Source organism: Pelecanus crispus, chromosome 13 (genome assembly GCF_030463565.1).
Source record: "Pelecanus crispus isolate bPelCri1 chromosome 13, bPelCri1.pri, whole genome shotgun sequence".
Taxonomy (NCBI): Eukaryota; Metazoa; Chordata; class Aves; order Pelecaniformes; family Pelecanidae; genus Pelecanus; species Pelecanus crispus.
The window spans coordinates 17,946,309-17,971,699 of NC_134655.1; positions in this window are offsets into that span (position 1 = coordinate 17,946,309).

Sequence of the window (25,391 nt, forward strand, 5' to 3'; positions counted from 1 at the left end):
GGGATGAATTGTCTCAATCTATCACAATTACGAAGACACTTGAACTAAATAACTTCGTAAAGATCCACTGGGAAAATTCATTGGTTTGAGGCTTTAGAAATGGATTTTATTTACAGTGTCCAGAGAATCATAGAAAAGAGGTGAGCTGGGTGAGCAGGCCAGCCCCGCCGTACGCACCGCCTGCGCCCGTCCCCGCAGCCCTCGCCGCCTACCAGGCTGGGGAGACCGGCGAGTCTTCATGGGAGGGCATTAAATAACGTACCAGTGCATACAGGATGGTAGAGGGATGCTTAACCCAACCTTTGTTGGGAATAAAGGGATAGGAGGGATTTTATGTCTTCAGGGAATTTGATGGCGGTGCCTCTATCCTGGGCAAAGTTTTCCAAACCCCTTTCGTGTCCGGACTGCCCATACCCATTTTAAAAACTAATGTTAGCATCTGAGGACTTGCCGGAGATAGGATCCCGTTACAGCAGCATAACAAATTACCTCCTGTCAGCTGAACCGTGATAGCCGTGTACGGATGTCGTCTTACTCTGTGATCTTTCACTGACATTTAAACTAAGCTGTTTTAAGGATTTAAGAGCAGTCATAACAGGTCATAGCAAAGGGCCAGCCAGCCTGAGCTGCTGGCCCTGGGAGGGGCTTTGGCCGAAGGCCTGGGAAGTGCGTAGGAAGAGGGAAAAGTGCCCCACCGCCTCCCCGAGGGCTCTCGCCGCCCCCAGCACCGCGGTGGGGCTGGAGGAGCTGGGATGGGATGGGGTGGGATGCCTCAGCCCAGGAGGGAATTTTCTCCTACTCATTTCCTTTCTTTTCTTGAACTCAAATAAATTTTTATCATCTGCAAAATCCTGTGGCAAGATATTTCAAAGCTTAACCCCATGCTGGGCTTAGGAAAGTTTTCTGGTTCAGTTTTTTATGTTCCACAGCTCATTTCGGTGGTGGTTTGGGGTGCACGCATGTGACAGTTGCCAGAGTCCAGTGTCTCAGCCTGCGTCTCCGGGCTCAGCAAGGGTGAGCTCCTAAATCGCACCCATTTGGGTTCCTAAACCCTGTGCATCCCGGGAGGCTTTATACCCCTGGTTAGGACCAGCAAGCACCCAGCAGGTAGGGTGAGATGCCCATTCCCTTCCCACCGCGTGCGTTTGGATGTATCACTGCGTGCTGCCGTGGGCATGCTGGGCAGCAAACAGGCTGACCCTGCTCCGGCTGTGTCTTTGCTGCTAAGCATCCACGCAAAGTGGCACATTTAGGGAATAATAATTTGTAATAAACTATGTGAGTGGTAGTAGATGAATAAATTGTGCTTATTTAGTGCTGTCTGAGGGAATGTGCCCTGCATGCCTGTGACTCGACGTTCTCTGGAAGGCAGTCGTGCACACTCTGTCGGGGATAACACTTGTTCCAAGTACTAAGTGCCAATTTGGCTCCCTTTGTTTGTTCCCATTTTACTACAATTAACTGTCTTTCTGCTGAGTGTGACTGGGGTGGTGAGTCCGGGCACTGGCTGGATCCCGGTTCTGCAGAGAAGAGGCTGGAGCGGGCAGGGAGCGGGCAGGGAGCGGGGCTCCATCGCTGCGGGCGTTCGTGCGGGCGGCTGCGTTGGCCCTGCTGGATGGACCTTCCTTCCCTTGCTAATTTAAATACGATAATCTTTGTTTAGCTACTGCATGCAAATCCCTAAATATCATAATTTTGATTGCCTCCCTGGCAGTTTAAAGGATTATATCTGGGTTATTTTTAGCCCAGATCATTTCCTTGATCTGATTTACAGGCTGTGCCCAGAAGGAGTTGTAGGCAGGTGGGCTGCAGGCAGAAGCCGTGAGGGCTGAGCGTCGCAGGCTGAGGCTGCAGCCTGCGCTGGGGGGTGAAGGAGGGACCTCACGGGGCGTAGGCGCAATATTTCCATCTCGTGGAGAGCGACGAGTTGCATCACTGCAGCACAGCTGGGCCTGCGGAGGTGGACGTAGTGCTGCAAAGTGGTCGCTCATCTTTTGATGGGTTTGGGGAAAAAAAAACCTGTGATTTTCTTCACCTCCCTCTCAGAGCAGATTTAGGACAGACAGGAGGTGCAGGGCACCCTTTCGCAGCTCTATCGGCCTCTTTAGCACCTGTCCTCTCTCCTTCACCTCCAGCCAGCCGGCACAAGCTCCCTGGGCTGCCTTCTCCCTCCCAGCCCAAGGAGGAGCATTATCTCCAGTGCTTCAAAGGCAGCATCAGCGGCGCAGCAAGCCCCCTTGCTCCTTTCACCAGGGGATTTAGCTAATGCTCTCTCCAATCCATTTTGCTTCCCTGCAGCTTAGAGTGGATTTTCATCCCCATCTCGTCAGCCCACTTAGGGTGTGCAGCCCTCTGCCAGCCTGGAGGCGTTTCAACCCTGCCTGCAGCCTGCCCGCGCTGAGGGCTCCTGAGGGGCTGAGGCAGAACTGAGGGTGCTGAGCACCAGGTGAGCACCTTGTGGAGCAACTCCAGAGCCAAGAGAAGGAGTTAAAAAAAATAAAATAGCCCGTTACGGCATGTTTAGGCTCCAGTGACCCTGCTTGTCCCTCCCTCGTGCCTGCGCATCCCGGGGGGGCCCTGGATGGAGAGCCCACGGAGGAGCGGCAGCACCAGCTGCGCCATCGGTCCGAGCAATGGCTCTCAGGCTGGTGAGGCTTCCCTGGTGATGGAGCAGGAGGTCTGGATTCATCAGTCATGTCACATTACATTATGTGATGCAACGCAACATGGCATGACTGATGCAACCCAACGTTAAATGTCATAGAGCAATGGATCAGCTCAAGGCTACGGTAATTTTATGTGCCCATTTAATCTGGTATTTAAAAACAAACACTCATAGCAATCTGCATCACACGCTACATTTTGCAAAATTGAGCAGCAAATCTGTACCAAGCAAATTATATAATTCTGTCATCTCTCAGCCTTATGTACATGTGTGTAAATACTGTAGTCGGGTTTAAAATTGGTGCTCTGACTTTCCTCTCACACCACGAGCATCACCAGGGAGGTCTTTGCGGATGTGTTGCAGGCTGCCCAGTGATGGGGTCTCCACTCTTCAGCTGGTGCTGGAGGCAGGTACCATGCGCACGTCCCACTCTGGTGCTCATCACTGCCGGCTGGGGCTGCCGCTCTGGCCATCTGCAGACGGAGCAGCCCCTGCCACCGTTGGCTCCAGGTAAATCAGCCGGGCTGGTTTACATCAGCCATTTACACTCCTAAGCTGAAGACAAAGGGTTTTGCCTGAAGCTCCTTTTGGGCACGCTTGCCTGAGCTATGGTGGGCACAGGCATGGGGGCCAAGGCTCTGCCCCCCCGGCACAGCTGCACCCACAGCTGTCTGCAGCTGCACAGAAATTCGGTGCTTTCCTCTCCCTCGTGGCCTGCAAACGCATCTGCCACCTGTCCCCTCCTCTCCGTGGTGCGGGCTCTCCTGCAGACTCAACCTTGCCACGTCTTTCAAAGCATCTTGGTGTTTTGAAAGGGAAAAGCCTCCCCTGTTGTTCTTCCTCCCAGCCCTGTGTCTGTGTGGCCTTGGTCTGGCTCTGCTTGGAGAAAAAAAAAAATCCCTTAAGCGCTTGCTTACTCCAGCCCAAATGAGGGTAGTGCTTTGACATGAGCTGAATTTTAAGCAGGTATGTAAGGGCTGTCCTGGGATGCTTTCCCAGATCAGACCAGGGCAGACCTCTCCAGAGCAGAGACCATTCCTCCTTTTAATGGCTGGAGCAACAAGAATGGTAATTAATGTTTCCCCAGCCTGTCATAGCACCATCAAATTTTATGACCAAAAGAAGTGCTTCAGTCCTTTCGCCTTGTCGGGCTCCTCTCCTACATCTCCGTGCTCGGACAGGAGGGCAGTGGCTCTGCATGCGGGTTCCCAGCCCGCTGCCTGCCCTGCCCAACCTGCCGGGCAGCGGTCCAGTGGCAGGGAACATCGCTTTTCCTTAAAGAAGCAAAAAGAAGAAAAAAAAAAAATCAAATTGAAGCAAAGGAGCAGAGCCCACACTGCGCCATGGCCAGGTTTCCCCACACGTGTGGGTGTTTTCTGGTGGCGGGTGCCGAAGAGCTGCTGTCGGCATCAGTCCACGTGGGTCTCTGCTCGCCCCATCCCGACAGCTCTCACTGTTTCAGTGTTTGCTGTGCTTTGCAGGGCTGATGTGTCTGCATCTGCAAAACGCACTCATGTCACAGCATCCCCTTTCCAACCTAAAAGGCCCTGTTGAGGTCTGGAGGGGAGCAGACCTGGGAGAGCATGAACTTTCCCATCAAAAAATTTCCTCTCTGAGGCTGAGTGTTCTCAAAGCGCTGTGGCTGGATCAGGAGAGCTCAGTGCAACACAAACCAGAGCAAACGGCAGAGGCTGCGGCCAGGCCGGGTACAGATGCTGCTCTGCATGCTGGCTGCTGAGCTGGGATTCTGTGTTTATGCGCACGGTTGTTGTTGCGCAGACCTTTCTGAGGGGGTCTGTGTTTTGCAGCATTTGCTGATATTGCTGTGTTGAGCCAGGATTTTTTCCCTTTAATTTCTAGAGCTGACTGTCAGCGTGCAGCCAGGTACGGATCTGGAGCAGGACTGGAGTGAGCCATTTCGGAGAGGCTTTGCAGCAGCCGGCAGCACAGTCAGACAATGTAGCTGTCTGCAGGGTGTGTGCTCAGCAAACCCATCTCCAGGGCTCTGGAGGTGGGTGAAAACAGGTAGATGCTTGCAGCCTCGGAAGTCTGTTTTTACATCTTGGATCAGAAACATGCAATGAAAAATTCATATTTCAGTTCAGATCTTATTTTTGGCTCAAGATCAGAAAAAGAATGTTAAGTGGGGAATCTAATGTGCATTTATATTTGCGTAACTCGCTAGCAGTGGAACTGCTTTGTGTCTTATACAGCTCATGCCAAAGTGAAGGATTTGCTCTTTCATTTTCAGCCTGGGGTGAAATTTTACAGTTGAGATTATAGGATCCTGAAAATAATTGTTGCCCCAACCTTAACTCTTACATTATAAATGAGGATGCATCATACTCAGCATGACTGGGAATTACAGAAATTAAGGATGAAAAAGACCTCATCTTCCAGCCAGTGTAGGACTGTTTTGTACAGTGTGTTTGATTTTTTAAAGTATTCTCTCCCTCGTAGATGAGGGCCATTTTCCTTACAGAGGAGTGCTGCTAATGAACGGTTCCATTTCAAGCGAGACGCAGCGGCTGTGTCCTCATGCCGCTTTTCTCCAAAAAGGAAAAAAGCTGTTTCCTTGCCCTACCCTGATATTATTCTGGCCCAGGGAGCTCAAAGATATTCAGGGCTGAGATGGAGGCTGAGGTTTGTATTTCAACGATGGCTGGATACCAGGGCTGCTAGCGTGCTGCTGGCTGGGCGGTCGCTGCCAGTGCCCTGGAAGCGGGAGGTGCTGGCGGCAGCATGTGAGCCTGGGGGTAAGGAGGCTCTGGATCCATCTCCACCAGCGACCTCCGGCACCTCCTCCTCGCCCTGCCCCTGCTTGCCCAGCAGCCCTCCCTCCGCCATCCCCACGCCCTGGGCTGGGGGTGGCAGCGCTGGGGCTGTCCCCCCAGGTCCCCGCCATCCTGCCGGGACAGCAGCCGGGGAGTGGACAGATGCAGAGCTACAGCTGTAATGGCTTTGGTTGTACCCCTAAGTCCATCAGGCCAGATTTCCATGGTGGAATGAATAACTGAAATCCACAAAAGGGAAGTTTTCTTTCTGTGCTTTCTTCTTCTCCCCCTTTGCCCATCCAGGCTGGCTCCTTTCCACCCTCCTTCCACTTCTCTTTGTTGTTGCTAAAAAGATTAAACTTGTTTGACCAGGTTCTGAGTCAGCACAGTTGTAAGGGGAAGATGAATGAGGCTCTTTAACCCTGCTTACCCCTCCAAATGCCCCTCTTATGGAAAGAAACACACACACGTATGCTCCGGGAAACATTGGTTTTAATGTTCCTTTTATTTTTAAGTCATTCTTTCCCCCAGTCTTATTTCTACTTCTGTCAGATAATGGGGCTGCTCTCACTCCTGCTGCTCTCTGTGCTGAACCTTTCTCTGCTTTTCCACACTGAAAGGGCTCTCCCTTTCTTCTGGATCTTCTACAGTAAGCCAGAGCAGGATGCGTGATCCTGAAAGGGCAAAGCAGCTCTGTTCTCTTTTGTCCCCAAAACCTTTCCCCTCGCAGCCCGACTTTCACATCTTGATCCTTTTTTCCTCAGTCCTCGGAGGAGGCTGCTTTCAAAACCCTTTTATCCTGGTAGTAAAAATTGGAAGTGTGAAAAGAAATCTGAAAGATGATGCACAGAGATGGGGCTTATACCTGGGGAGAGCAGGTTTGGGATGGGACGGGATGCTGCTCAGCGGCAAGGGGAACCCATTGGGATACACACTGACCTTGGTGCTTGCATCTCTTCGTGAGCCACTGTGTGGTCAGATTTGACATGTCCCGTGGGTCCATCCCCCATGACCGGCCTTGTGGCGCGGCATCGAGTCACACGCGCCCGCATCGTGCGGTTCCCGGCCGTGGCAAGCACCGACAGCACCCGCCGGCATGCTGGCGTCCCGGTGCTTGCAGGCCTTTGCGCTGCAGGCAGCATCCCGCTTTGCCAGCACCTAGACATGACCAAAGAGAATCTTCATGCCCACTGAGATGGATTCCAAGGCAGAATGAAACTTCAGGGCAGGATTTAAATCCCCAGCTGTGCTAATTGCTCCCGGCATTTCTCTTTTATTTGATAGCCTGCCCCCAAAGCCCACAGAGCTCCAGGAAATGTCTTAAGCTGAAGGCTTGGGAGAGGCAAATATTTTCCAGTTTTCTGTTTGGGGGATAAACAGAAGTAAATGGTGCATCCATAATCCTGGATTCTGCTTTAGAAATGCCTTGTGGTGGTACTGTGTGTCATTCATGTAGGTGACTTTTACAATGAAAAATCCCATTTAAGCCTGACCTTTCACGTTCTGGAACATAATAGACTGTGCAACCAAATCGCATCCTCCTCTCAGGGACACCAGTGAACTGGAATATTAGTTTTGTAAGGGGACATTTGAATTCTGAAAATTCATTTGTCAGAAGTTGTGTTTCTAACTATGGGTCCATTAAGGGGAGCGGGCAGGGGGAGCTTTGCCAGCAGTGCGGGGCAGGGAGGGTGCCCCCAGCCTGCCAACACCGTGGTCTGCTGCAGGTGAGCATCTCTTCAGGGGACGGTGATTTGAATTTGGGAACAGGTCTCCTGACAGCCCTCTCTGCAGCGTTGTCTGCTTGTCTCCCAGGGAGCAGGAGGAAGAGCGAGCAACGATCACAAATGAGGTAGAAACAAGATCTGCTCTCCACAGCAAGCGCTGGGCGATGATGGAGTATTTTGCCCGGAACGGATGGGATGGGGTGGGATGGCGTGAGGTGGGGTAAGATGAGATGAGTTGAGATGAGATGACATGAGCTGAAATGAAGTGAGGTGAGATGAGGTGGGATGAGATGGGGTGAGGTGGGATGACGTCTTGTTCTTGCTCCCCAGCACCCGCTCCCTGTCCTGCCCCTTCCCCAGGAGGAGCTCATGCAGGTGGGCCTATTTCCAGCCCAACAATTAATTATCGCTGCCGCTTCCCTTGCGGGGCTCTTTGTGTAGCAGCTCCCCACGTCGGCAGACGAGGCTGCTAATTCCCCCCATTCCTGCTGACTCGCAAGGCCGCTGCGGCTGCTACTTGAAGCATTTATGTTAATACGCTATCAGCCAGCCACATCCCATGGCTTATCATTTTCATCAAGTCTTGGTTTTATGGTTGAAAGGAATTACTTTCAAAAGACCATTACCACCTCCCTGTTTCTCATGGCCTTATGCCTACCTGCTGTTAAGCTTTTATAAAGGCATAATTTTTTTGTGTAAAGCTCATAAAAGCTGCTACTCAAGTCCCATGCTCAAGTCCACTTCCCTCACTCGCTGCCTGGGACTCTGACTCGGGCAGCAGCCATCCTGGCTGATGCTGCTGGGAAGCCGGGCAGCGGAGGAGAGAGCAACCGCTTCTTCCCCGGGGAACCCACAGCTCTGCGGGGCTGCGTGATGGTGCCAGCGCGGAGTTAGACCAAGCAAGCTTCCGATGGGGATGCCTCAGGTCCTTTTCAGGGAGGACAAGGGGACACGGGTACTCTCGGCCATCTCTGGGCACAACGGTAGGGCAGGCTGCCGGTGGCCCTGAGCCTCTGTGGTCCTGTGCATCCCAAGAACAAGTTTTGGCACCTCCTCTACCTGTGGGTCCTGTCTTCTCTTTGCAGCTGAACTCCTGGCTGCTGTCGGAGGCAGATGGTTTCTGCCCCTCAGGCTGCACAGCAAGCCCTGGGCTGGGGCAGGCACCGCTCTCCAGAGCCTGCTGTCAAGGCAGTTTCTCCTTTAGCATTCCTGCCGCATTCACTACTGCTTTATTTTTTTGCTGGTGAGTTGAAAAGGGGCACACAGCTAGTCACACCGCCTGATAGTCACTTGCCAGTAACATAAAAACTCTTATGCACCAATATATCAATCAGCGTTATGTGTCAGCCTTGACTACTGCATTCAGTCTCCGTCACCCAAACAAAATCACGCTGTAGCAGTCAAGGAGGAGGCTAATACTGATGACTGGAGGCATGGCGGGGCATACAGAGCGTGGGTGGGTAGCTGGGTGGCCAAGTGGCTGCTGGAGCTGGGGAGAAGAGCTGGGGTAGACACAGGGTGCAGGCAGCAACGGGGTTTGCCGAGCCCCGCTGAGCCCGTGGTGCTCCCTGCCCCGCGGGGCAGATGTGGTGGCCGGGGAAGGGCGAGGGTGCCCCTGCGCACTCGCTGCCCCTCGAAGGGCCGCGGCACCTTGCAGCTTCGCTCTACCCGGCAGCCGAAAGGTGCCTGCAGCCCCAGGCAGGAAGAGCCAGGGGGTCTGCAGCCCCAGCAGCTCCCCCCGCTTCCTCCTCCTAGCCTCCATACCTGCTCCTCCTCTTTGCGTCCAATTAGAATAATTGCAGCTAATTACAAGGGGGTGATGGATTTCAAGAGAGGCACTGTGTGATGTCCCAATCTCTCTTTCCACCAAGGCTGCTGGAGCTGCTGTGAAGCAGTTGCTCCTTGTTAGCACTTCATGCAAGCCCAGGTGCCTGTGGTTGCTCCTGGGCAGTCAGCATGGCCGTGCCCTGGCCCCGCTGGTCCTGGCAAGAGCAAATACTGCCCCGTGCGGCGCCGGGTGCCTGCGGAGTCCGTGCAGCCCGTGCTGGGCCAGGCAGGCACGACCAGCAGCAAACGCTAAGGTCCAAAGTATGTTTTGGATTAAAGGTGCATGAAAAGTTCAATGTGACTGGGAGGCAGTCCTCAGGCCCTTGGCAACCTGCTAATGCAATGCTTGGTGTCTGCGTCCCTCTGGCTTTTGGAGAGGAGAAGAAATTTGGTGGGAGGGTTCCCCAGGAACCTCTGCAAGGCAGAGCCGTGCTGTGGAGGGGCTGACGCTGCCCCTTGGCTCTGGCAGCACCGGAGCTCCTGCTCGGGCTGCTCCTGTGCAGGGTTTGCTGGATGTGGCCATCGGCACAGGGCTGGTGTCATCCTCACCGCGCTTCTCCTGGCTGGAACAGTGCTGGCATCGGCTCTCCCCGGTGTGGCCATGCCGGGGCCGGAGAGGCTGCGGTGTGCGTGGTCTCATGACAGCAGAAAGCTCTGGGCTTTGCGTGTCTTCGTATTAAATATGTGAGTGGCCACTGTATCTCCTGATTATTTAATTTGACTTGGAATAAGAGGTATTTGTATTCATTTCCAGAGATGATGTACAGGCCTGATCTTAAACTGATTTAGACAGTATTGTACATCAAGAAAAATGAGAATGGGAAAATCTAATGTATGGTGCTTTTTTAAAATAGGGCACTTCACAAACCTGCATGGAATTACAAGTGATAGGCAAATGCTGTCACAAAAGTCTCTCTTAAATGAAAAAAGGACATGAAGAATAGTGCTGCTCAGCAGCACAATACAAGCTCCAATAATACGATCACATGCTTCCTCTCAAGTAGTTTGTAGTACGAGGGCTTTGACAGATGTCCTCTGTCAAATCTTCCCCTGGTAGCTGGAGATGTTACTGGTGTCTCCCATGCCCTCTGCCAGCAGCCACCAACCTCTCAGGCAGGGAGCTGGCTTCTCCAGGTGTCTGCGTGTCCCCTGGGCACGTTCACCCCTCCAGGCCCATGCTTCAGGTCCAGACTCATCACCAGGGCTTGTTTTGTGTTTGCATTTTGGCTGGGCCAGGTACAACCCCATATCATCCCTGAGAATCCGTGTGTGGGGTGGATCGTGAGCCGGGAGGTTTCTGCAGCCTGGAGCTCTCTTTGAGATGGCTCTGTCAGGCATAGCCCAGGTTTAGGAGAGCGAGCAGGAGAAGTAAGCAAGCGGCAGGCAGGGCCGGGTGAGATATGCTGTTCTGCACACGGGCAGGCAGCGCGTCCTCTCTTTGCGCATACAGATATATGGAGATACAGGTGCTGCTCAGTTGCGCCCAGCCGCTGGAGCAGAACGCGCTCAGTGCTTGGGTGGGCTGCAAGCCATCCGCTGTGAGAGGTAACATCGGTGGCTTAATAACAGCACTCCAGATCAGAATTAAAGCACTGGCTGTGGCTTAGTGGGTGCTGCGATCTCTGCAAGGTCCGGATTTTAAACAGTCATTAAAGCTGATGTGATAAAGGGGGAGAGACTCGAGCGGGTGCCCCGGCTGGGTCAGAGCACACACGCACACCTTGCAGTTTGGTTACCGTACTATTTGCTCTCATCTTCCTTCCAAAATCATTGCAGAACAATGCTGAGAGCTGCTAGGAAACAGCTGTATTACTGGAAGTGGCTGTGTGCCTGTGGGAGGGATAGTGAACTGATCTTTTCTGGAAATCTCTTAGGATCGGTGCAAACCTTTCCATGGAAGTAAATATGCATTGGACGAGGGCCATATTTTGACCTTGGCTGGATGTGCGGTTTTAATTATCAGAGCTGGCTGAATAACACACAAAATTTTGCCATGAGCAATGCAATTTCTAGGAATTTATTTCAGCATTGCTTACTCCTTTTGGGCTTCGTGTTTATGAACATACAAATAAACCTGCTCCAGAGCAGGTATTTTCACCTAAGCAGCGTGCTGAGGGGGCTGTGATTTTATTTACATGCTCTTTACGCTGCTTCTTTATTGTGGGGTATAAATACAACTCACACGTTACAAAAGCCTTTTTCTCTGAAAAAATGTGTGAGAGCCCGGTGCAAAGGAGTCGCAAACCTTCGGTAAGTGCTGCGGGGTGGTTTGGGGGTCAGACCTGAATTTGCATCTCTCCGATGCCTGTTCCTGCATGGTGGGAGGAGAGGAGCCGTCGCAGGCAGCATGGCTGCACCGGGGCATGGCCTCTCCCACCCCATCTCAGTGCAGCAAGGTGCCTTCAGCAGTGTCTTGCTTCCTCCACAAAGCATGCCAAAGCGCTGCTCAAGCCCCAGGCAGCGTGTTTCCTGGGCTGGCCCTCCAGAAAACCAGGGGAGCGTTGGCAGGCATGTAACTTTGAGCTTTAAGAGACGCTTGTTGCTGTTTAAATATATAATAATCAAACGAAAATGGTCTTTTGCTGACTCATGGGAGTGTTCCATCTTTGGAGTGGCATGAAGTGATTTAGCCATTAAGGTTAATGCTCGTCTTCCTGCTGTCTGTTGAAACTCTGGGCTAGGCAATGCAAATAGCTTAGCCAGTACTTTTAAAGGTCATTGTGCATGAAAAAAATAAAGATCATACACCGCTCATGGAAATGTCCTTAGTAATCACTGCCTGCTCAGGGGAGGAGGGACGAGGCACTCCTGGAGCCTTTATCTCATCCTGCTGATAGTTTGGTGACAGGCCTTGAATTTGTGGCAGCTTTAGCTGCAAGTTGGCATCCCCTTCAGTAGCCCTGGCTTCCCGTGCAGTTTGTTTGCTGGGTGGTGGTTGGTGCTGGCAGTTACCAAATCCCGGGGATGCCGACCCCAGGCAGGCTCCCTGTCATCAAGGCGCGCACGCCAGTGATGGGCATGCGGGACAGGTTTCGCCTCCAGTCCCTTCTTTGGGTTTCCTGTGGGACTCCTTTGGGTTCAGATCTTCCCTTCTTTGCCTTCCCCACAGGACGTCTTGCTCCTAATTTATCTAGGAGGTAATTTTAATCCTTCTCTCCTCAGACAACTGGCTACCCCAGCGCATAATTAATTTATTAACACACTAACCTACTTTAAGGTGATAATCACTTTAGGGTCATAGCAGATCTCAATCTGGCCTCGTGAGGGGGGTTTTCAGAGAACCTAAATTCCTTGGCGTCAGGAGGCATCCGGCCGGATACCGATCGCAGCATCCTCTTCCCGTCGGCCCCGCTCCCCACAGCCGCCCTGTTCCGGCTCCTGGGGCCGGCTCCCGTCCTCGGCCCCGCTGCCCACAGCGAAACCTCAGCGTGAAGGGGATGTGCTCGTTCGTGGGACCGGCAGGAGTTAATCCTTTCGGCAGTGTCCTTTAGTAGTGCCTTCCTCTTTGTCTTTCCTGAGTGGAGCTGCCGGATTGTGACTTCCCAGAGGAGGAGAGGAGGGAGCCGTTGCTTTGCAGCCGCTCTGATGTGGGTGTTTAGCACCAGCTCTAATAGCCTCCTCTCTCAGAGAAGTGAACTATATCCTCCGCTCATTACTGCAGCCCTTCAGAGGAAGAGGAGAGAAAAAGAAAAGATCCTATTCAGTCTCACTGTTTCCAAACAATACAAAGAGGATGAGGACTCCTGTGTTTGTAGTGAGCTTATATAAGAAATAAGCAATAAATGAGGAAATCCTGGTGACCTGCAGTGCGCCCCGAGCCCTAACGTTTCTGGTGCTTGACTGTCCGTGTACAGAGCTGCAAAGTGAAATGAAAGCAGCTTTTAAAGTCTCTATTCTTCTCTTCTGCTGTGAAATTCCTGCCTCTCTTTGTTGAGTATGATCTTTGTTGGTGTTTTCTTTGTGCCTGGAGTAATTTCTGTGTTGAGAGTCTGTTGTGCCGCTTCCCAGCGCCGCCGTGCAGTCATTGTTCATCCTGACACCGACCCTTCCCGGGAAGCGCCTGCTCCGCGGCTGCCGCGTTGGCTGCCAAGCGGCTGCACCGGCGAGGCGGCAGCGGTGCCTCGAGTGCCGGCGCAGGGGGTCGTCAAAAAGGCTCCCACAAAGAGTAAGCACCCAGAAAGTCCTGGGCTCCTCGGAGGCTTCGTGCAGCCAAAGGGAGTCATAAACCTGACAGAGGTGGTCCCTGCCCTGGGAGATTCGGAGATGGTTGTGCTTCAGGTGAAGGTGGGAGGGTGAGCCGGAGATCGTGCAGCCCACCCTGTGGTTCTCCTGGTGCTGGGCTGGAGAGGTGCAGTCCTGCCAAGTGTGCTGGAAAAGCAATCCTGCCTTCTGAGAGCACGCTCCTCAGGTTCCTGAGACTTCATTCTATGCCGTGTAGAATGGATATTAATGAATATTAATAAATATTGATATCAATTATCTCAACCTGCTTGAAGCCTCTGAAAAGTGCATGTTTGGGGCTCTGCGTGATGTGAGCTGACCTTAATTCTGCTTGCAGTGGGCCATGTGTGCTGACAGCCTGGCACGCGTGCCGATGTCTCTGCATTATTGGTGGTCCATGGGGACAGCTGAGATTACACTCCTTGTGAGAAGTTAAATGTGCCTCAGATGTCTGCACAAGAGCAGGGCTTGCACATTGTATTTTATAACTTTTCCCGGCTTCTCATCTGTAAACTTCACAGTCAGGGTAACAGATGGGGACAGCTTGGATGTTACAGATACAGTTTGATGTATATTGGCTTGAGCCAATCTCCTGTTGAAGCTGAGGGTTGTCTTCCAGTCTCTGGATCACGAAAAATGAATTAATGCAGGCTCTGGGGTCATTATAAATACTCACCCTGTCCAAGGAGCGATGGTGTCTGGTGTGTGGCTGGAATACTACACCTTGTGAAGGCAGGCTCTAGTCCAAAGCTATGCGGAGCTGTTTCATCCCTGATGCAACACTTGTTCTTGCCGGGAGTTTTTCAGACCTGACTCAGGAAAGCAGGGGAGCACACACAGGGAGACAACAAAGTGGTGGAGCTGGAGAAGTCTGCGTGGCTGCCATGCGGCGAAGGTCCAGGCTGCGGCACTTTGCTGACCAGCTCCTCTCCAGAGAGCGGTCTGAGCAGAGCAGCTGGTCCATCCTTGCCGGTGCGTGTTGAAGGCTGTTCACACCTGCCGGTGGGGCCAGCCGGACCCTGCCCCTCCGCTGGCGGTGTAGGGAGGTGAGGAGGCACCCAGCTCCTGCTTTGATCGACCCTCCAGAAGGGTCCTCGGGGACTCAGTGCAGATCCTCATCCCAGTTTAGCCCAGCTGGGTGATGAGTTCACCCTCCCGGACATCCGTGAGCCGCTCCGCGCCATCACAGACGTGGGACATTTCCTTCTTTCTGGTACTTGTCTGTGCGCTTTAGTGTCTTGGCATCACTCCAAGGTATTACAGCCTGGGTAGGCGACATGATTTATTCTTTTTGCCCCTCTGTTAAAGAATGTCTCCTGGGTGTTTGGAGAGGCAAACCCGAGCTTGCACACAACTCAGCTGTGTGACTGGGAGCTGGTAAGTCATGCAGAGAGACACGTCACCCTGGCTCAGGATGCTGTCGTCCCCAGCTTGGCTGGCGGTGCCCTCGCCATCCCTGCTGGCTCTGGGGACGTGGTGCTGTGCCGTGCCAGCAGTGAAACCTGGCCGTAAAACTTTGGGTCTCTCTGTGTGGAAACAGAAATGGGGGATTCAGCCCTCCCCTTCTCCCCTCCCTCTCCATCACATTTCCTTGGAAAAAAGCTGCTTTAAACTTCTTCCCTGGCTGGTCCTGCCGAGGCAGAGCTGAGCGAGTTGCATCTGCCTGTCATGTCATGTTAGTGTTTGCTGTGAGCCACGCCATGACATCCCAAGCAGACTGGCGTACCATGGAAATAAAGTTGCTCTATGTGAAAATGGAAAAGTTGTCGCTTTCCAGAAAACAGGCTGGAGAACATCAGCTGCAAATGGGAAAGAAAAAAAAAGGGCTTGTCTGAGTGGATGAAGGGACAGCTTTTAAAAGGCAGACCCAGCTTCCACCGATGTCAATGGAAAGCCTTACACAAATGTTAATGGCTATGGAGTCATGCCCTACGGCATTATATTTTTTGGGATGATGTCAAATCATAGTAACTCAAACAAAGCTTTTGTGTTACTATAACAAGGTCTTTTTTGATTCAACTACTTAGGTTAGCTCTTTAGTGAAGTCACTTCACCTCTCCCTGCCCCTGAAAAATAGCTCTCGTGAAACCTGTGAAACTTTGTCGAGTGCTTTGAGATCTATAGGTGGAGTTAGACTCTCAGGGATGTATTGTTATCACTCTCACTAGAGAATGATTTGAGGGAGGAAAAGTGTTTGCGATTCTTTGGGCAGATCTGCAGAGGGTGGAAAAAAAATGAGTAATTTGTCCCCTATTAAAACACTGTGAAATTCTCTGACTCTGGAAGAATTTCCCTTGTGCTTTTAGAACCCCCCTGAGTTCAAAGCATCCACCCCCTGATGCTCCAGCCTAAGCTGTATCTTGTAATCTCCGCTGTACCCTTTGGGAAATTTCCCCACGGCTTTGTGTACACAAGAGAGACTCTTCTAAGGAAATTTTATTAAAAAAGACATTTTTTTAAAGTAGGATTTAAATAGTAAGCTACATTCTATCTGTCAGCAGTTCTCTCCCTTCGTGCATAGCGGATCCTGCTCTTGAATAGATATCCGTCTCTTGTCTGGCACGAATGCATCTGTGATGAGGGCAAGTATCTGGCTGAAGTGATTGAAGGTAATAGTGGGCCTGCTGCTTCCCGGCTGGTCTGTGACTGTCTGGAGTCATCGTTCGGTGCAGGTAGCCACTGGCGCTGGGCACCGGGAGAGGTGACTTCGCGCTGACGTGGAAGAGGAGCGCTCACAGAACGGCTCCAGCAGCTCTGCCGCCGGGACAAGCACTTGCAGGTGCTGACGGTGCTCACTGTTTGCAAAGCGAGTGCGCAAGTGCTGACGGTGCTCGCTGTTTGCAAAGGGAGTGCGTGTCTGTAAGTTACGCCTCCATTCAAGGAAGCATCCCGGAGCAGGCTGCTAGTTATTTTTTATTGTCTGTGGTGGTCATCATGTGTGGTCCTTATGGGGAGGACACTGAAACTTGTTCAAGTGTTTCCCTGAACCGCCATCGTAATCTTATTGAGGAGGTGGCAACTGGCAGCTGAATATTATGGATTCTTTTCGTGTTGCTCTGATAAATACCGTCTACAGGGTGCATCGCAATAAATGATACAAGTCCCAAATACAGCACTTCCAGAGAAAGTACGCAACCTGATAATCTCATTATTTGCTACTCCTACACAATATAAAAGCAACATCAGATCAGCCTTAGGTGTTGCTGCAACAGAAATAATTAATAAAAATCAATCTGTCACCTATAATGTCTTTAAAAAGCAATAGAGAGCATGCACAAGTTACTTTGAGCAGCTCTGCCTCCCAGGACTGGAGCCGGGGGTAACATCTTTGCAACTTCTCACCTGAAAAAGGAAAGAATTGTTTTGCATTCAGGTTCATTTTGAATGTTGTGAATATTTTATACTAGTTTACTGGCAGAAAATGGTGAATTTTTAAGGGCTTATTTGTCAAACATGAGTTTTGAGCTTTTAGGAAGAACCTTTTACATTGGTGCTCATTCTCACGGTTACAGGTAGCTGAGCAAGGCTGAGCACTGGTGATCCACTCAACAGAGCAGGTAGGGTAGATGAGGGAGGGCTTTCAGAGAATGCTTTGTGGGAAGCGTTTCTCAAGGTGCCCTCACACACACAACAGCTCAACCAGGGAAGAGCAATCATGGGATAATGCCGTGGGATGCAGAGCTGCATGGTGTTTGCTCCTGTAGCGTGAATACCGGTTGTCCCTGGAGGCCACCAGCTCTATGTTTGGGCCAGAGTTTGGGCTAGCCTAACTCAGGTAGGAGTGTCTCCATCCTGTATGATGGCTCTGGGATTATTTCTCATCCCGAACAAAGCATGGTCACGCTTTGACCTCCCTCCCATTACGGGCCCTCCATGCCGGGGTTGGAAGTTCCCAAGCAGCGAGCGGGAGGCTCTGGCTGTGTCTGCAGCATACCCCAAGGGTTTAGCATTACTAAGCACCATTTAAAAGCAGTAGCAGCAGCAGGAGCTCTGTATTCATAATGAAAAATTCCTCAGCAAGCAAAGCAGTATAAGGAGATAGAAGGGAGCCTGCCCAGTTGGGAGTCATTTGCAGATGGTTCTGGTTCATTTGTTGACTGCTTTTTCTCTGTCTTCATCAGCCACCACTTCCCTTGGCTTAGCAGCACACTCTGAGCACATTCTTCGCTTTAAGCACCTGAGAAGTCCCATTGACTTCAATGGGGTGACTAATGTGCTTGATTAAAGGTAAGTACCTGCTTCAGTGCTTTGCTAAATCTGAGGTCTGGGAATAGAAATAAATGGAAGGATCCTGCAATCAGAGGGGGGACCTTCTGGGGAAATATTTACTCTGGAGGTAGAAGAAACTGGTCCTAGGGCAAATTTCCTATCTACATCCCAGTGTCTCCAGTGATCTTTATTTGGGAAGTTATCCACACTGAACACGTGGCTCCAAACTGAGCTTGGACCATTTACTCTGATGGTTGCAGGAGGAGAAAATTTATTTCACTGCTGTGGCCTGGTATGTAAGTGTAAGAAACTATGAAAGTGAGTAACTCCCCTCTTGGGGGGAGGTGAAGAAGGCACTATTCACCCTTTTAATCTTATATTAGGATTAATTTAAAGCTGGGAAATATGAGCGCTGCAGAAAATCTGGGTTACATGCCCATCTTGCTGCCTGACCTTGGTCAAGCCCCATCGTGTGGCTCCCTGCATGTCCTACATGCCTCAGTTTCCCCATCTTGCAGATGGGGATGATGATACAGGTCTCAGTAGTAAAGAGCTTCACAACCTGTTGACAGCAAATCTCTGTTTATACTGGTAAGAGTGGACAGGCTGAACTTTTTGCTGGTGCAAATTGCCCCAGCAGCGGTGCCCTGAGCTCCTGCAGCTGCTGCCCGGTCAGTGGGAGTCACGGCTGGAGAGCTCTCGCTGCACCCGTGCTAATACATGCAACAGATGCTGAGCTTAATGGACTAACAGTCTGATGTGGTTTGGTAATATTTTGTCTCTAATAGTTATGCCTGCTAATTATTAGTATTAATTATGTACAGAGCAGTGTTTTATAGGTAATCAGAAGACAAGTTTCCTGTCCCATAGGACCCATAGTATAAAGTCAATGATGAGAGAATCCAAGCAGACCCAAAATGTTTTGGAGGAGGGAGAGGAGGGTGAGGAAGCCCATCTCACCTTTCAGAGTACAAAGAACATGGCAGGATGGCCCCGCTCACCACCAAACTGGGGTGGCAGAGGTAAAACCAGCATTCCCTGAGCACTTTGTTTGAGGCTGGCTTTGTAACGCTCCTGGCCCAGTCTCAGAAATCCAGGCTGGGTGCCTGCAAGGGCTCCTGGTTGGGGATGCCAGGTGGGAACCGGGTCGGCTATAAACGCTCTGCCCGGCGGCGAGAGCGAGCCTCTTTGAGAGCGTTACATGCTGGCGAGGACCAGGACAGAACTAATGGGCTAGTAGCCTCAGGGGACTAATGGGCTGGCTAATAAGGACATGGATTTTTGACATCGCAGAGCAAATAAGAATTGGCAGGCACTAACCTCAGACATGTCTGCTACCTAGAGAAATCCAAGCCCCTCTCTCACTCTTCGTTCTGTTTAGCATATTAATGTTTAATTCCATTAGCATCAGCAGCGGTGGCTGCCGTTCAGCCTGGGAGCTGTTTGGGCGAGCCTCGGGAGGTGCCACTCTTGGAAGGGGGACCCCGCGGCTGGCCGGGAGCCAGGATCAGGCCCTGCCCCAGCTCATCAGCCGGCAGCGGCTGCTAACGCTGCCGCAGCTCCCAGCAGCTGCCTCTTGTTTGCGCTCCCCTGCTAATTCAGCATCAACTGCCGCTGCCCACTCCACAGGCTGTCTCCTTCCTGACGCATGGCTTGTGCGTTTCATTTCTGTTCACCGGAGGGGTTTTCCATCTTTCTTTCTCTCCTCCACTTTCACCCCTTTCCCTTTCATGTTTAGGGTGCAATTCCTACGTGCCTTCCAGGAGAAGCAGGGGCCGCTTCCAGGGTGGAAATAGGACAGGACAACAGCTCCTGACAAAGAAATGAACCATGTTGATTCATCTTCTCCAGCCTCCCCACTCTCCGCTCCTCGCTAAGTGGCAGTGGCAGCAGCAGCATGGTGTTCAGTGGTGCATTTCCCTGTGTTCGACCCAGCAGCCCTGCACCTCTGGAGAGAGGATTGATCGTGGGAGGACAGGAAAGAAGCAGACCCGATGTCTGGTGTGATTCCTTACAGAGCTTAGAAATCTAATCAGCATGGTGGTGCTCTATTTTTCTCTCCTTTCTCCCCTTAATGTTTCCCTTTAAATGAGATATTAAAAATAGGAATATTAATTTGGCAGATGGTGCAATTGGGCTTTTGGCAGGAGCCTGCACACTGTGCTGCAGAGTCGCAGACCTCCGTCTCCATGCTGGAGCACTGAGCGATGCTCTGGCTCCTCTCCAGGCACTGCCTTCCTCCAGCTCCTGCTCCCTCCTCCAGCTATCAGTGCTGGGAGAGCCGTCTGGGACAGAGGGAGCTCCTGTGGGTCCTTGCTCTAGCTGCAGCCAAGTAGCTTTGATTTCCATCAGTTCTGAGCCATCACCAAAGGGTGGAGGGCTCATTTTGGCTTTAATTGCAGCCAGGTTTGATGGCAGTGGGAGCTGCACATGTGTAGTACATTACTTCTATAAGGGGGGCAGCTGAGTCTCAGTCCTGAGTTTGTGTGGGTCTCCTGGGTGCCTCGGGCTTTCTGCAGCGTGGGGAAGCACCCCTCCTCAGGAGGGTCTGTGGGAGCTGAGTGTGACGAGGCTCGTTTCAGATGTGGCAGGGAGGTAGGTAGAGCGTTTCCAACCAGAGTGATTTTACAGACTTCTCTGGGTGCTGTATGTTTTTTTTCTTTTTCTTCTTTTTGCTGGTGTTCTGGTTGGTCTCAGCTCCCATCCAAGAAGAGGGTTCTGGTCTTTTATTGCTTTTCATTGCCTGAATTTTCAGAAGCACTACAGAATCAAATTTCCCCTAAATTTTCTCTGCTGGAGCTTTGGCCCAATGCTGCAATTTCACCAAGGGCAAAATGAGCCCTAATTAATCCCTGTATCTATGTTGCATCCCTTTTGCCCATCTGGAGCATCCTGTTATTTAGCATGTCTCTCTCCACACTGTGTCTGAGGCCAATCTCGGACCAACCTCAGTTTCTTGGGGCTGTAACTCCTCCGGCCTCAGCAGGGTCCTGGGAATGGTAGGGAACAAAAGCAGAGTCAGGTCTCACACTTGTGGTTTATTTTTCACATGCATACAAAGATTTTTGTTTTCCAAATTTTTTGGCATTTTTGTTTTTCTTTGAACTCCTTCCAGCTTGTCTGTCTTTGTTACAACGTGATGCCCAGATCTGGGTGTGCTGCTTCAAACAGCAGCCTGATGAGCGCTGGGAAGAGCGGAATAATTACCTTGCTGGGTTGCAGCAGCCTGATGTTATTGACTTCTGTTCGATCAATCATCCCCCCAGACCACTCTCTGTTGTATAGCTGTTTGGCCAGATATCTCCATACAGCCTCTGTCCTTTTGTTTATTCCTTCCTATGTGTTAATCTTTTGCATTTGTCCTGCTGAATCTCTTTGTATTGATTGCAGGCCACTTCTTTAATTTATCAAGCTCGTATTGTATTTTATTTCTGTCCTGCAAATTATTTGCTACCCTCCCATCCTGATAAAATGTTCAGATTTGATTAGCATACCCCTGGTCCGGTTTCCAAGTTGTTAATAAAACTATCGAATTGTATTGACCTTGCAGGGCACTTGGTGGGACCCCACTTAACATTTCTGCCCACTGGACTCTGAACTGTTGAGGTGCACGCACATGTATCTTTAATCAGCAGCACGTCTTTGTTCTTGTAGCTCATCTTATTTACGCTATGTAAAGAGCCATATGATGTTTCAGTAATAAAAATGATGATCTGTGTAGCTCCAGCCACCCGCCTGAGGATCTTCCTAGTGATAGATATAGTATCTGACACAACGGTCTCTGAGCCCTCATCTGTTGGTGAGCTGCCGATACCAATGGGCAGGATTTGTGTAATGTCTGAAGTTAAAATATCATATTGCATTGTCAAAAAAACCTCCTAAGGCCTTGATCCTGTAACAAGACTCTCTCATTCCCCAGAGCTTTCCCATCCAGCGCCTTGGCCAGGCTGGGGGCTTGGATTTGTAAAATCATGGTTGTGTTCAGCCGCTCTCTGGTCCTGCTCTGGAAAGGCGCATCAACAAACAACTTGCTCAGAGTTCTGTGGACTCTGATTAATCATGAGCATAAAAGTGGGCAGTCTGCAGAGGCAGGAGCTGTGCAAAGCCCATGTCAGGTGATAAGGCTGGTCCCTAGAGCGAGGGGATAACCTGAAGGGTCAAGTACCCGGCACCGCGATGATCGGCAGCATCTCATAGAATCATAGAATGCTTTGGGTGGGAAGGGACCTTTAGAGGTCACTTAGCCCAACCCCCCTGCAGTGAGCAGGGACAGCTTTAACTCGATCAGGTTGCTCAGAGCCCCGTCCAACCTGACCTTGAATGTTTCTAGGGATGGAGCCTCCACTACCTCTCTGGGCAACCTGTTCCAGTGCCTTACCACCCTCACTGTAAAAAATGTCTTCCTTATATCCAGTCTAAATCTGTTCTTCTTTAGTTTAAAACCATTACTCCTTGTCCTGTCACAGCAGGCCTTGCTAAAAAGATTGCCCCTATCCTTCCTATAGGCCCCCTTTAAGTACCCACCTCCTCTGGCTATTCTGGCCCCTGGGTAGACTTGCCTTGCAACCAAACACTCTGCCCCTCAAAAGAATTTATATTTAGCAGGTTTGCCTTGCTCTGTTGGGGATAGAAGTTGCCTTTAAGAAAAAGGAGAGGTGACGGAGAAAAGAAAATCTCACTAATTCAGTTCTATGCTTCTGACTGCCAGAACCAGCTTGCGTTTCACATGCCTGCTTTAGGTGATTGCTGCTTGCCAGCGCTGGGCGCTCCATTTGCCGTAGTGAGACAAGTCTCCAACACCAGTGCTTTCTGTGAGCATCCCCTTGGTTTTGGTCCTGACTGACACCGCAGATCCCTGGCTAGTGAATGCCAGCCTGTTCCCTGACCACTGTTGGAAAATATGTTCCCAGCACATGAGAAAATCAAGCCTTAATAAAAATGAATCCCACAGATCTGAGGTCATTTTAGAAAAGTTGGGGTTAAATTGCTCTGGCAAGCTTTATCCTGGATGGGGCTTGCCTGACTTTCAACATCATCTTTCTAGTTTCTTCGGTGGGTGCTTCCCCTGCGTGCTTCGTTAAATGCGCTTTCATTTTTATCCGGCGTTCAAAGCGAAGGGAAGATGATCTGTCATTATCCTGATTTCCCCCTTGGCCTCCTGGGAAATGGGATTTTTGCCCCTTTGCCCTCCCTTACCCCCCCTGAGGTCCTGGGGACATCCCACGGGGTGACCTTGCCCAGCGCCAGTCCCTCCAGTCCAGGGGCGAGTGTGGCTGTGCCCCGCTGCTCCGCTCCTCTGCAGGGTATCTGGGCACCCGTGCTCCTTCCTCTGCTATGACAGCTCCTTTTCCTGCTAACTGTTATTGAATTACACAGCCTCTTAATTGTCTCCTTTTCCTTGAAGACTAAATCAAAGCAACTCTTTAGTTTATTAGTCCCCTTGCTGTCTGTCAGAACTGACTTTTTTGACTGAGCCTGTGTCAGGTGACGCACCTCCTCCACTCTCTCCCAGCAACTCTGAAGGGGTTCACCCTCCAGTGGTGTTTTTATGCCTCAAAGTTGCATTTTGGGGAGCCCTGTGATCCTCAGCGAGAATTGCTTCCATTTGCATGGGGGGGAATCAACCGAAGTGAGGGGAAGGGGTGGCCTGGCATGTCCCAGCCATCCTGTCCTGTCCTGCATCCCTGGTGGGCAACCAAGCTTCCAAAAGCACTCAGTCTGAAGCCAAAAATCTATCTGAGAGTGACATGGCCAAAGTCTCTGGTCTGTTGGGCAGAAACACCTCTTCCCATTGCCTCTACCTCCAGGCAGAGCTCCTCCTGGCTAGCACCGTCACCTGCATCTCCCCAGGTGCCTCTTAGTGCTGCCACACGTTTTGAACTTCTCTGTGCCTCCCTGGATGTTGCATGTAACCTCCTGCCCTCCTCCCTTTGTGCCACTGGCATGCGGTGCCACACTGATGGGTGCTGGTGGGCACCTGGGCAGGGGAGACCTGTTCCCTCTTTGTGCCTGGAGTGATGGCCATGCCCGGCTCAGTGCTTGGGCTTGGGTTCAGCTTTCCCTATGGATAAGTGGTTGGTGGGACTCCTAGCCCAGAAGCAGCTACCCGGTGGAGATGGCCATGTACCCTCACAGGCTGCCTGTGCCAAGCCCAGCTCCTCTGGGGCAGTCAAACTTCAGGAAACCAACAGCTTCTGCCAGCAAAATAACGAAGGGCCTTACAGCCAAGGGGATCGAGATTCATTTAGCGAGGGCTCCATACCGCTCAGGAGCCAAATGCTGTTATTTTTACATCATACAAGAGCTGTCTCTCCAAACAGTCTGATCTTCTACTTTGGGACTCCCTACAGAACACAGCAGTGATCTCGCAGGCTGCAGAGATGCCCTGGATCCAGCTACATCAGACCTCAGCTGCCAGGATCAGTCCCGAGCAACAGTGAGACCAGAGGCATGAAGGTAAGAAACCCAGCTCCTCCCTGACGCCCTGCCTTGCTGCTCAAGTAGCTCTGGAGCTTCTGGTGACTGATCTCTGGAGGCCTTTGGAAGAGGGTCGCCTCCCTGCCTTGCCAGCATCGGCATCAGCCCCTGCCACCTCCTTTCTCCCCACCGCAGGCAGTTTGCACCATCTGTGCACTTGTCAGCTCTGGAGCTCCAGGACCCTCCTTAGAAAATGTGCTCTACAGCATAATTCTCCGTGCCGTAGCAAGAGCCCAGCCCCGGTGACAGTTGCACAGGTGTGAACTTATCTCCTCTCTCCCACGACAATAGATCATCCATCTGCTATGCAGAACCCAAATCCGTAGGCTTCCCCTTTCCTTACCCAATTTGGCCAGCCCTGTATAAAATGAGTCATTGCTACTTGGGTGTTCCCACGGAAATCTGCAGGGCTAGTCTTGTGTGAGAGTACAGCTGCGCTTGAGGAAGACTGGCAGAATCCGGCCCACGGAGGCTGACATATGGTAAGGCAATATATATTTCCTAGCATGTGGATCCAAAAATTATTCCTACAAGGTGCAGAGTTGCATTGATTGTATTACTGGATTATCAAATGATTAAAGCCATTAACAATCCACTCTTGAGCAATCAACGTAACAATGTTTAGTTGCCTTGCAGTAACAATTAAAAGATGAAGCAATTTGCAATAATTAGGTAGTATCTGGAAAAAGTAGTCCTCATTAAGAGAAGTTAAAAAGATTTTTTCTTATGGTTGAGATGAACCTAGCAGGCCAATTTTGCTCACCCTCACTCCCCCCCCCCCCCCCATTTAAGGAAGACCATCTGTTCTTTTTTAGCCTTTTATTCCAGAAAAGATCAAAGGGGATCTAATAACTGGATGGCTCCCTCTGCACTCCGGGGATGGTGGGAGTTGCAGGACCACAGTGCTGGGGTTGGGAACTCCTTTTCATGGGGAAGCTGTCCTGAGTCGGTGCTGAGTTGTCGGGCTGTTTTGCTGCCTGGTGGGATTTAGGACAACAAAGTCTCAGCAGTTCCTCTAGCAGGGGAGGTTCTCAGGAGCAAGCACTTGTTCAGGCATGTGCCTGACTTTTCCCATCCCTCGGCCCCTCACAGAGAACTGTGCATCGCTTCCAGGCTTGCGTTATCTTGGCAGCCCATCAGGTGTCAATGAGCAAAACACAAGGCAGACCAGGCTTGGACAAGGGTCAGCAGTAGACCTGGCTGCTGCAGCAGATGATGTTGTGTTCTCCTCCTGGTGCTGAAGAGGCTGCTTGCAGAGGGGTTGGAGCTGCTGCACCAGCCATGGGGTGCTGCTGCACACCCAGCTCCTGCACCAGGGGATGGTGTGGTTACAACAAATACACATAGATGGGCTTGCATGAGAACTCTTGTACATGAGAAGAAAATGCATCCTCAAGGCTCAGGAATAGGAAAACGAATAAAAGCCCAACATTTATTTTCTTTATACTTATTTAGCTGAACTCAAGCATTTTGAGGTCATGAGTCAGGCTT